At 47.0% G+C, this 11,292-nt stretch overlaps 1 protein-coding gene across 1 annotated transcript in view; it reads right to left on the bottom strand.

Annotated features, from left to right (window-relative positions):
- Positions 1 to 11,292, bottom strand: part of LOC111964535 (retinoic acid receptor RXR-alpha-A) — a 153,131-nt gene that overhangs the window by 73,010 nt on the left and 68,829 nt on the right. The window lies entirely within an intron of this gene.

The following is an 11,292-nucleotide window of genomic DNA, read 5'->3' as shown; positions in this document are numbered from 1 at the left end:
GTGGTCAAGGCTACGACGGTGCCAGTGCAATGACTTACAGGTGGTCAGGTGTTCAAAAGCACATATCAGACCGGGAGCCTAATGATTCTTAGGTAGTTCTTTATGAGTTTTAGTTGAGAAAACGATTTCTCCACAGAAGCAACAGTTACAGGGATGGTTAAAACAGCTTTATTGCCATAGCAACAGCAAGGAAACTGTACAGAAGGGAGGTGTGCTTCAAATACAGCAGTTCTGCAACACCTTTAATTGAGCCTCTCATTGTCCTTAATTGTCCGCCTCAACACGTTGCGGAAAGAGATGGACTGTATAGGAAGCTCTTGGAATAGGTCGTCTGGATACTGGCAGATGCAAACAGATGATCATCTTTAGCGGACAACCGTTGTTGTGGGCTTGAACAAAAAAGCCTTTTGCGATTTTGATCATACTYGTGAACCAGCATTTGAGTTGTGTGGTTGCAAACATCAACAATCCCTTACCTCTGGTATATCTTGGCATCATTTCAGACTAAGTTTAAATTGTGTGCAGTTCAATTAACATATTATGCACAATTTCTCAATAAAGTCTGGGTTGAACACAACACAGGAGGACTTCAGGAGACCAGGYGAGTTCAACAATAAATAGTGCTTGAATTTATCCTCAAGCCGACTACTTTTTTCGTCATTGTTAGACTATTTGATGCACCATTTTTATAAATGTGTATAAATAGCAGTTAAATATACAGCTATAGATAGTACACTGCATAATGAAACAATCCCTAGTAAAGTAGAGATTTGAGGMTGGACTGACTGTATTATTTGGCATTAACGGACTGGTTTTAAGCACAACTTTCTATCCAAGCTGGGAGAGAGCACGAGGACAGCTCATGTCATACAGGTTCAGCCAGCAGGACAGGACAGTTGTATATTCAAAACATTCTATTGGTAGCTGATTAGCATGCTGTTGCATCGAAAATACATTTTGCAATCTGCAATGTTTGAATTTCCAACATTAATCACTGAACAAATAATGACATTATTGCCACCAACCAGCAGTCTAAAGATGGCAGCATTGTGACACTGTGTATAGCTTTGTGAAACGTTAGTTAMGCTTAACATGAGAAAATGATGACCAAATAGGCCTACAAATAAAKATMTATTCATTAGCTAAAGCAAAGCTATACARGCCCTGGCACCACAGGGGCGAACTCTGACCTTGTGGGGGGGTCAAGAGAAAAGGTGTTATGCCAGTGTGGGCAGTCCGTTATGCTATCAGCTGTCATCACAGAGGATATGAAAGAGAGGGGAGGTGGGATGTACAGATTAGGCAGATCACTCTGTGCTTGGTGACAGGGCTATACATGATGACTATGGCTATATCTCTCACTCTCCCTCCCTCTCTCAAATCTCTTTCTTTCACTTCCTCCTTTATGCRTCTGTCCACTACCCACTTTGTCAAGGTTGCTAACAACATAAGCTGGCTTTCAGTGCACCTTCGCAAAGAATATCCTCAGATATGGACAAACAAATGTAGAGCAGGCCTCATCCATCCTGCCATGTTTCATAGGGGGCTGAATTCCTCTTTTTCTGCACAGCAAAATAAAACTGATGGATTTCTCAATTAGGTGACAGTTGAGAATAACAAGTCCAGTTTGYAGCGTTCTCCAGCAACGCTTTGTCTCTGTCCCACTGACATCACAGCCCAGTGTGTGTGTGTGTGTGTTGGAGGTATTTCCTCAGTGAGAGGGGGGCATGGGGCTTTGCGCCCCTCAGTCTCTCCTGGTCAGCAGGCTTCCTAACAGCAGCCAGGTTGCCAGCTCAGCTCAGCCAAACACTTCCCCTGCATCCTGCTCTCTTCACGAGCACTTCCTGCAAACACGCCACTACCTCACAGTCACATACACAGGACGGGAGGGAGGGGCAGCCCTATCCACTCCCAAACAAACACTCTTCCATGAATGGCCAACTCTATATCAGTTCTATAATTAATCCTCGGACTGATGATATTCAAGTGCTTCCATCCTCATGATGACATGTTATTCTTCCCATTGCTAAAGAAGCTCTGTCTGAGCCAGCAGTTCCTCAAATCCATCCTCCAATTGGGTTTTAATTCAGGGTGATAAAGCAGGCTGTGGTATTAGAGCTGCCAATCTGTCAATGTGGGGCCTCGGTGGGGGGTGCTGGTTAGCTGACAGAGAGAGYGGAGAGGASGCCCAGGCTGAGGCYGGCAGGCCCTAACCCTCAGGGGGATGAGTGAGAGCCAGGATGTGGGGCAACTCAAGCCTCTCTCTCTCTCTGGCTGTTAGCAGGGGACCAGGGCTCAGTGAAGAGACCAGAGCAGGAAGACATAAGAACATGACTGTATGTCTGCTGAGTGCTGACCTTGCCTTGCCTGAGGCTGATTCTGTGTTTAGTCATAAGTGTATGACTCCATTTAGTTAAGTTAACCTAATTTATCATAAATGGGTACAGTGTGCTGTATGTGTGTGTGTGCTCCTGTGTGTGTGCTTGTGTGTGTGTTTGCCCACCAAGCCTAAGTGGCGCTTGCTTGTGTGTTCTTGTGCGAGTGAGTGGGTGGGGATGCCAGAGCAGGATTACAGATGGATGAAAAGGGCTCTGGCTCTAATCCCCCCCAGAGAGGGGCACAGCTGTTAGAAGAGGGGACAGACAGGGTGGGGGTAGTGGGACGGTACTGCCACCACTGCAGTCTCTGTCACCAAGGTCACAGAGTGACACTGCGGAGCTAACCATTTTCTAAATTCTCTTCAAAGGCAGCAAGGAAAATCCAATCAATATATACCTTGGTGCTTCTATCCTGCCTCTACTGGGTCTCTTACTATCGTATCCGCTATAGCTGCCTGAGCTCCTCCCAGCTCTACTAGCCCTCTACTAGCAGCTCACTATGCTTTCATTCCAACCCGTTTTCTCTTCCACACACTCATTTCTGTCCCGACCTGTTGAGCTGGGAAGCGAAACATGTTTTACAAGTCGTCTGAAGAAACAGGGCAAGTTCCAGCGACCGTTTGTACTACCTGCACCGCACATAAAACAAATATGCTCACAAGATTAGATAAGAGAGTGTAAAAGAAAGCTGGAGATGAGGGAGGGAGTGGGGGGGGAAACGGTGGCAGCATCCAAAACATGTGTGGCAGGCATCCAGGTCCCCTCTGTGCCAATACAAAAGGTTGACTCATGTTTTGATGGGGAATAAAAGTGTTTGAGTTCTCTTGTTCTGAGAGGCTTTCAGCCTTGCCTGCCTGTCCCAGGCTGTTGATTGGCCCACGCTGCTGGGCACACAAAAGCACAACTGACAGATACAAATGAGCAAATTAGGGCCCATCTCAAAGGCAGGCGCCGGCAGAGTTCAACACTAAACCCTCCACACGGGCAGGACTCTCCCTTGTGCTTTCCCCCTTCTTCCCTCCCTACGTATGTGTGATGTCTTTGTAGAAACCAACCAAGTCCTCTCCTTCAGCTGATGTGTTACTGCATAATTTGTTTTATAGGATGTGATAGGAGCTGAGACGGAAGATGTTGGTGGCTCTCAGTATTCTCATTCTGTAACAGGAGGCCTGACACTATACAGGAGTCGCACTGGGAGCAGGCTGGGAAGGGGAGTGGGGTGGGGGGTGTCCCAGAGATAAACGGGGGGGGGGGTGAATGTCAGGGGAGCACGCCCCCAGAGACATGAAGGAAGGGAGGGAGGAAAGGAGGGAGGGAAGGAAGGAAGGAGAGGAGAGCCTCCTTAGAAGCACAGCCCAGGACCTCACACAGCAGTGGAAGACTGCCAGAGACCTGACTGCATGACTAATGTCTGCACTTGAAAAGAAATTGGGTTCATTTATTAACTGTCCTCTCTCTCTCTCTCTCTCTCTCTCTCTCTNNNCAGAAGCACAACTGACAGATACAAATGAGGAAATTAGCGCCCATCTCAAAGGCAGGAGGCGGCAGAGTGCAACACTAAACACTCCACACAGGCAGGACTCTCCCTTGTGCTTTTTCTCCCTCCCTCCCTCAGTGTGCTTTCTTTGTGGAAACCAGCCAGGTCCTCTCATTCAGCTGAGCTGTGTTATGTTGTTTATAGGATGTGATAAGAGCTGAGATGAGAGGGGAGGTGTTTGGGGCATTCAGTATTCTACTCTGTGACATGAGGCCTGACTGCTGTATACAGGAGTCGGACTGGGAGGAGGCTGGGGAGGGGAGTTAGGTGAAGGGTGTCCCAGAGATAAATGGGAGTGGGTGGGAGGGTCAGGGGAGCACACCCCCAGAGATGTGAAAGGAGGGAGGGGAGGAGCCCAGGTCCTGGACCTCACACAGCAGTGGGATCCTGCCAGAGACCTGACTGCATGACTAATGTCTGCACTTGAAAATAAATTGGGTTAATTTATTAATTGTCCTGCTTCTCTCTCTCCCTCCTTTTATCCAAATTACTTACAGTCATGTATGCATACATTTTAAGTATGGGTGGACCCAGAATCAAACCCACTATCCTGGCATTGCAAGCACCATGCGCTACTAACTGAGCTACAGACCAATTCCTTCTTTCTCTGTTTCTGTCTTTCTTCCTTGCTTTTCTCTCTCTCTGCCTTCACCTCTGTTCTGGGGGTTGATAGTGTATAACTGAGCCACAGAAGGATCACATTTAGTTTATCTGTCTGGAACAGTTACAGTATCATCATGCACGGAGAACAAAGCCACTTTGCATTCCTCTGAGGCAGAGAGTTTAATAAAACCAAGCCCATTCTTACAAAGCCTGGTCTGTGCTCTGAGAGTTCTGTGAAGAGACAGTCAATTGGTTGGATCCTGTTAGTGTACTGGTGTTCAGACATAGGGCCTATAAGGGTCTAGTTCAGTTCTGAAAGAAGAGGGATTATTTGTTTCAACACATAGAACCAGTGAGTCAGTGACTCATGAGTCATAACTCTCTAGGCCATGTGCTTTCAGAGGCGTGTTAGTGGCAGTGGTGGGATTTCTGATGGATTCCTAAAGCACCACCAGCCCATCAGCTCTGTGTTAAAGTGCTTCTGCCACCATCAGGGGGTCCTGCATTATGAATAAGAACACCCCGTAACCGGACCCAAACGGAGAGGACCTAAAACCTCAGGAACACAGAGTCTGTTCCTAGCGCTTCTCTCATCTCCCTCTCCAACTGCCATCCTCCATAATTCAACTACCCAACGCCACCGGGGAGATTTGGTTGGAGGATGTGGGGGAGGGAGGGGGATAAAGTGACAACAAAACAGACTCTTCGAAATCCATGGAAATCACCGACGTCATTTTCATGATGCACTCATTCTTCCTGCAGAGTCAGGATGACTCAATGTCAATCCCCACCACACCCACTCTCTCCAGTCCCTTCACTCTATCATTGGGATACACACAGCAAATGCCAACCCATGGTTAAGTTCCCAACCCCATTATACCCACATCCCTCCATAGGCCTCTTCAGATCCTTAACAATGTCATAAAGAGATAGATTTCCAGGAGGCATAACACTGACAACGAGAGGAGCCTCAGAGCCGTATGCCACCTTGGCAGGGTCCCGGCTCAGACTCTATGCACAATGGGTTTTCCATACTGCTCTTATGGCAGCGGTCCACTCCAGAAATGATGCCATCGCTGATAACCAGTCCAGGAAAAACGAGATCATTTCACAGATTTTCACAGCCTTGTACTCAGCATCAAGACCAACGGGAGCCTTCATCCTCTTGGTGAATCATTCACACGTTGTCCGCCTCATTACAGCGGCTAGGCTCATAAACCAGCACTTGAGTTTGGGCTTTCTTATCGACYCAGCCTTGTGCAGCCACTTCCCTCTTTTGAGGCTCCGCGCAAAATCTATTACTCACAAAGATGTTTGGAGGMAGGAGGAATGGCGGTTTGAAGACCCAGAGTGAGCACGGCGCAGGGCAGCCGCAGCAGTGAGGATGAAACAGCCGTCATTAGCATTTCTCAGGGAGGTTCTGGTGTATTCACAGGTATGAGGGAGAGAAAACAGAACCCAATCCAAAGACGCCCACACCGCTGTTGCATAATTCCAGGGCCCAAAAACAAAAATGAAAGGAAATGAAGATATTGGCATGCTCATTTGGAGTGTTTTACCTACGACGTCTGAATCCGCCGAGAAATGACAAGCAACTACCATGGCACTTTATCCAGGATGCTTGGCGAGAAAAGTGACTTCTGTGTACGTGTTAACAATATTTATGAGACTTTTATTATGATACTCCTCACACTCGCTATCAATAATTTAACTGCTGCACTGTTTATTYTGATGACTTTCTCAATGCAGGACAATTTTCTTTGCGTGTGAGTATGCGCGCGAGTGTTTGCTCATTAATCAGGGAGACTCTCTCTCTGGGTTTGTATAAACAGGCTAATCTGGTCCACACAGTTTAAGCAGTCAGAGTAAATGTTCCAGCCTGATGTGTTTACTCTATGGCAAGGGGGAGCTGGCAAGAAAGGAKAGGGTGTGGGGTAGGTGGGGGCTCAGGGTGACGGCTATTGCTTTCTCCGGCAGTCATGACGAGAGGAGATGCGAGCCGACAGCAGAACCGCAACTGTRGCGGGAGACTCCGGGAAGCCTAAATAAAGGTATTATTCTGCTCTCTCCTCCTCCTCTCCTCTCCTCAACCCGCTTTCACTTTCTGAAAAGGCCCCTATCCCGTCTGCAAACCACATGTACAGTGAAAGAAAGAAAAAACGGGGGAAAAACGTCAATGCTGGAAAAGTGTCTGAAAGAAACTCAAATAGACCACCCATACCATCTCAGTAGGTGGGCCGCTAACGACCATCATTTGATACGGAATGTTGATATAACCTCATTCTCTTCTTTTATCCGCTGACACAACTGGCTTCATTAAGATTTAACTCTCTCTGWCCCTCTCACTCCTCTCCCCATGGCTGTGCCATCAGTCGGAAGAAAGAGCGTTTTTCTCTGGCTATGAGAGAATGAGCGGAGCGGCCTGGCTGACTGAAGTGGCTGGAGAGGCGACAGAGACACGGTTGGCCACGTCTAAGTGCCAGCTAAGCTGCAGATTACCAGCGCTATCGCCAACTGTGGCCTTGCTGCCAACACTGTGATCTGCTGATATGGCCTAATTGTTCTCTTTCGCTCCGAGGTGATACGGCATCTCTCTGTGAGCCAGACAGCTAGTCAGCCCCACCAGCAGCAGCGCTAGCTGGGGAACAAAAGAGCAGATGCTGCTCAGAGTAGATAGAGCTGGGCCAGGCCAGGCAGCACTACACTACACTCTCCATCCAGAGTGCCTGGCTGCCACAGAGGTTGATCTGTTCTGGAGAGCTTCCTACTGAGTGAAATTGATTTAGGAGTTTGGAGAGCGGCCAAATGCAGGGACGTCTGATAGAGCGATTCTCTGGATGAACTCGGCACAGTATTGATAAAAAGAGCAGGTATTTGTAAGGGATTCGGGGCAATGCAAATGTTCAGTTTCATGTAGCATGACAGGGATCTCTATCATATCAGTGTTCCTGTCTCCATCAGTGAGTCCATGGGATCTGTCTTACTGTACAGTCACACACTCCGTCATCTTCATGGCCAGACCAATACATGGCCAGAAGTTCAAATCCTGACAGGTCAGATCACACACAAACACACACACCCACTATATCCTTTCAGTCCAAATCCATCTCCGCATGTACCTGAAAACTCCTTCACAGCCTCCCCTCATWTCTCCCCATGTCCCTTTGAGCCCTTCAGCTGAAGCTATGACGTGCCATTCCTTTGTGTGACAGCCTGGGAATCACACTCATCAAGCCGGGGAGGCACATTCCTCCAGGCAAAAACTGGTTGAATCAAAGTTGTTTCCATGTCATTTCAACAACAAAAGTCTATGTGATGACGTTGAATCAACATGGAAAACTGATTGGATTTGCAAAAAGTCATCAACTTAAGGGAATTTCGTATTTTTTTCACCCAACGTTTAACCTAAATCCAAAGACATGGTGATTTTTATTTCACATTGAATTTGCATTAGTTGTCAACTCAACCAAATGTAAATCAAAACTAGACGTTGAACTGACGTCTGTGCCCAGTGGGATGCATATTTGTACATCAGAGATGCAGGCTGCAGCGTCCCCAAGCCCTACCACTCTCCTCTCCTCCGGAGCTCTATCTGCCTCACAATGGATGAGTTGATTAGAGCGGGAGCGAGACATTACATGTAAAGGTAATTACTGAAGCAGGACAACCTGTGGAGTCCTCCCCGGAGAAGATGATTACATCTGCTGCTGCCAGGTCAGCCCGGCCTCCCCTGGGCTCTCTGAAGACTCATTACCTTGTCAGAGGCAGGGCAGCGCTACGTAAATACGCCTCTAACAGCTAGCGCTAGGTAGGCAGCCCTGCTTTTACACAGAACAGAACAGGATGGAGATCAATCTCTTAGAGAGAAAAAAAGTGTTTTACTCCATAGATGGATGATTACGTGAGAGCTGTAAGAGCCTGCTCTCAGCTCCTCTGTGGATCACCTACTATTATTAGGAAGATAGGCTAGCTTATTGTTTTACAGGTTTCCTTTAACCGAGTGGACACGACACAGCTCTGATTACAGTACAGTAGGGCTCTCAACATGGTCACATGGCTGCAAGAGCTGCTCATTGCAGGGACTATTTGTGTGTTCTCTGTAATATGCTTGCAGTAAACACGGTGATTCGGGGCAGCCAGGAAGCTATGATTCAATGTTGAGCTTCCTCTTTGTTGGCTATCTGAAATTGTATGCAAGCACTAGAGATCAAATCACAGCTGAGAGCCTTATCTACCCGCCTTGTTGCCAAACACACACCACACACACACACACACACACACACACACACACACACACACACACACACACACACACACACACACACACACACACACACACACACACACACTCGGACAAAGTGTGATATCAAAAAGAAACAGGCTAGATTATAACTATAATTTACAACTGGTTCAGAACAGCTGTCCCATTCATTCTCACTTCCAATGGTCACCATCAAAAATGTGTCCTTATGAGAAGCTCGCTATCTAAACTGAGGCCCCAGAAGGGTGAGCTGCAGCAGTCTGGGCCTGAGGAGCTCTGAGTTGTTTTTCCCATGCATCACCCTGCAGGGTAGCTGGGGCCCTGCAGCCTCTGCTTTTATGAGGCYTGAGGGGAGTCTGGTGGTCAGGACCTGTGCCTTCCCCAGGCCTGAAGAACTCTTCAGTGGAAAACCACAGAGTCTATTTAGTCGCCACTCAAGTCTAGGCAATTAGACAGAGAGAGGGAACAGGAAACCTTAAGAGGGAGGAGGAGGATACAGTAGGCTATGGGGCTGAAACCATGTCTGAGTAGGACTGAGGTCTAATAAAACCATCCAACCACAGTTATGAATTATGACAATTATTAGGGAATAAAAACAGAATGGCCGTTCGTTCTACTGGTCAGACCACACTGAGGCATCTAACAGTCTAACAGACGACTGGCTSTTTCTGTAGTGAGCCTCTTCCACTATTCTACTACAGTGCATTCGCAAAGAATTCTGACCCCCCTTCCACATTTTGTTACGTTACAGCCTTATTTTAAAATTGTTATTAAATYATAAATTCCTCATCAACCTGCACACAATACCCCATAATGACAAAGTGAAAACAGGTTTTTATAKATTTTTGCAAATWAAAAAAACAGAAATACCTTATTTACATAAGTATTCAGACCATTTTCTATGAGCTCAACTGCATCCTATTTCCAATGATCATCCGTGAGATGTTTCTACAACTTGATTGGAGTCCACCTTTGGTAAATTCAATTGATTGGACATGATTTGGAAAGGCACACACCTGTCTATATAAYGTCTCACATTTGACAGTGCATGTCAGAGCAAAAACCAAGCCATGAGGTTGAAGGAATTGTCCYTAGAGCTCCGAGACAGGATTMTGWTGAGGCACAGATCTGGGGAAGGGTACCAAAACATTTCTGCAGCATTGAAGGTCCCCAAGAACACAGTGGCCTCCATCATTGTTAAATGGAAAAAGTGTGGAACCACCAAGACTTCCTAGAGCTGGTCACCAGGGCAAACTGAGTAATCGGGGGAGAAGGGCCTTGGTCAGGGAGATGACCAAGAACCCGATGGTCACTCTGGCAGAGATCCAGAGTTCCTCTGTGGAGATGGCAGAACCTTRCTGAAGGACACCCATCTCTGCAGCACTCCACRAATCAGGCCTTTATGGTAGAGTGGCCAAACGGAAGCCACTCCTCAGTAAAAGGCACATGACAGCCCGCTTGGAGTTTGCCAAAAGGCACCTAAAGGACCCTCAGACCATGAGAAACAATATTTTCTGGTCTGATGAAACCAAGATGAAACTCTTTAGCCTGAATGCCAAGCATCACATCTGGAGGAATAATGGCACCATCCCTACGGTGAAGCATGGTGTTGGCAGCACTATGTGGTGGGGGTGTTTTTCAGCGGAAGGGACTAAAAGACTAGTTTGGATCGAGGGAAAGATGAACGGAGCAAAGTACAGAGAGGTAACAAGGTAACAAAATGTGGAAAAAGTCAAGGGGTCTGAATACTTTCCGTATAAGTACTCAGAGAGGGGTTGTGAATACATCTGATGAAGGTAATAAATGCTAATGATAGCAAGAGCCTTGGCCTCAGTTTCTGTGTTAATAGATTACATGGGGGAAACTTTGAAAACGTGTATCGGCGTATGTGTACGTGTGGATTTGATTATGTGTGTGTGTGTAGGATTCGTCCTTGGTCTCTGTCCAGAGCAGATGTTTCTACACATCACTCCACATATACCCTTGTAGGTTTGAGAGCGATATTATAATGGTTCATAAAAACTATAATTTCTCTCTTACACAAAGCTGGGTTTACATATCATTTAGGATAACAGATCCTTTTCAATTTGCGTCAGAAAGACAAAAGAACCTGGTTCCCGTTTCATTTTGGAAAAACAAAAAAGAATGTGATCTGTTTCAGTGGGAAGCCTGAATTTATTGACCATATAACAAGCCTTTGAAATATTTTTTTCTCCCCCAGTTTTATTCGGGAATATTATTATTTTCTTCTGGGCTGTGCAGTGCTGGGGCTCTGTGTAATGAAACCCAAATGTAGAATGATCTGGCTCTTGGCCCTGTTCTGTGCTGGAACAGAGCAGCAAGGGGGCCGCAGGGTGGGTTTGCCAGCCCCAGCCTTCCCCAGAAACATAGAGAAGGCAGTCCTCCAGTCCAGGCCCCAAGGGTGAGACTGAGGGGGAGTTGAAGGGGAGATGGGGGGGGCTGCTCTGGGAAACTATGTGTCTACGTGCTGCAGGAAGAGGCCTCGCGAGTCA

This window comes from Salvelinus sp. IW2-2015, linkage group LG5, assembly GCF_002910315.2.
Source record: "Salvelinus sp. IW2-2015 linkage group LG5, ASM291031v2, whole genome shotgun sequence".
Classification (NCBI taxonomy): domain Eukaryota; kingdom Metazoa; phylum Chordata; class Actinopteri; order Salmoniformes; family Salmonidae; genus Salvelinus; species Salvelinus sp. IW2-2015.
The sequence above is the reverse complement of the archived record's forward strand: the minus strand, read 5'-3'. Positions and strand labels throughout refer to the sequence as shown.